At 32.7% G+C, this 1,811-nt stretch overlaps 1 pseudogene; it reads right to left on the reverse strand.

Annotated features, from left to right (window-relative positions):
* Nucleotides 1-371: 371 nt before the first annotated feature.
* The window catches only part of LOC108977984, a 9,792-nt pseudogene continuing 8,352 nt past the window's right edge, over nucleotides 372-1,811 (reverse strand).

Consider the following 1,811-nt stretch of genomic DNA (forward strand, 5'->3'; position numbering starts at 1 on the left):
TGATTTATCGTGAAAACGTTCTCGACCCTCTTTGAATAATTTTTGCCAATCAAAAACACTTTCTAGCTACAAGAAATTATCAGCGCAGGCCTTATCCAACATTTTGAACATTTCGACACCTGAAATTTGATTCCGTCCACCAAATTTAATGGAACTTCTTTGTTGAATAATCATCGTAAAATCGCCGAGTACATTTTATGTACTTCAGAAAGACAAGCGTTGTACTAAACACTAATGATTATTTTGATGTGACTTATTAAAAAGTCTTACTATTTTGCGGTACGCAGTTGTATATGAATTTTATTATTACTTAAGCAAACACAGTAGTTGAGAATATAAAGCATAACATTTCTATTTTGTATAAAACCGCTTTAAGTTTCGTCAATATCTCGAAGTATTACGAAATATGATTCACTCGCTTTGAATATCTGAAATATAAAACGAAATTACCGACATTTAAGTAGTTTTATGGAAGCGATATTTAAATCTTTCACTCATGTTTTTGCTTATCTTTTCTAGCTAATAACCAAACTATTTTGCAAATGTGTTTTAATTTCATGTAATCTATAATCAGAAAGAGCTGTCGAGGATCTCGGCATATTTGAGGACAATAAATGTCTTCGAGCAAGTCTAGTTTCTGTAGTTGATGCTGCAGGAAAGGTTGAATGAGATGTTATTGGAGTTGTAAAAGTGTCAATTTCAGCCTAATACTTGTATTATCATTTAAATATTAATATATAGTAAACTAAGTGATCTTCTTTCGCTGGGATAAACGGTTTTACAACCAATTTTCCATGAAATCCGACTATAGACTTATAACAGTCGTTATATCTGAATTGTCAAAGCCTCTTTACGAACGAATTTTGACCGATTTGAGTTGCAGTTATATATTATAGTGATCCGATCTGAACAATTTCTGCTTAGATTACTCCGTTGTCTTTAATAATAATCCATGCTAAATTTCTTGAAGATATCTCATCAGCCTTCCGTAGAAGCATTTGATTCCGATCGTTTAGTTTCTATGATAGTTAAATGTAATAGTGAACCAATATCTGCAGTACCAACAAATGAACAGCTTCTTGAGAAAAGGACGTGTGTATAATTTCAGATGGATATTTAAAAAATTAAATATCTAGTTAAGGGGTCAGTAGGGCAATCTGCGGTATCATTATTTTTGGGCCTTTTTCGAAACCTTCCAATGGTAAAGTGGGTTTCTACATTAATTCTAAGGGTATAGGGGAACAGAAAATGAAGAAAAAAAAAATTTTTTATTTTGAAAAAAATTATCCTACTGACTCCTTAACATATATACAGACAAACGTACTGGCAAAATAGGCACAGCTCGTTATGCTGATGACTTATTTACACAATTTATAGAGTCTCCGACGGTTTATAACATAATTTATAAAAGTCTGACCATATGAAGACTATCATAGAGTAAACAAGGTAAAATAATTTGAATAATGAAAGTGCGAAGTGCATTTCAGTTACTTACACCCATCAATGTAGCCAAGGACATTACTGTGAACCAGGATATTTGGAAACAGAATTTTGTTTCGATCGCATAATGATCATTTTCAATGTCTTCTTGAAGACATCTGTTTCGTGGTACCAATCACAGTTGTAACAAGCTAATGGAATCTCTTCCATCTGAAAGAATGTAGTCATGTTTTCGGATGGTATATAATGTGGATATTAGACCATTGCCTCGTTGACCAGGAACTGTCCGTTGACGTATAGCATGCAATCACATGTTGTAACGGAACATAAATACATTAACGTGCGAATAAATGTAATTTTATTTGATTCCT

The sequence above is a fragment of the Bactrocera latifrons genome, unplaced genomic scaffold, assembly GCF_001853355.1.
Source record: "Bactrocera latifrons isolate USDA-ARS-PBARC rearing strain unplaced genomic scaffold, ASM185335v1 scaffold_1, whole genome shotgun sequence".
NCBI classification, from domain to species: Eukaryota; Metazoa; Arthropoda; class Insecta; order Diptera; family Tephritidae; genus Bactrocera; species Bactrocera latifrons.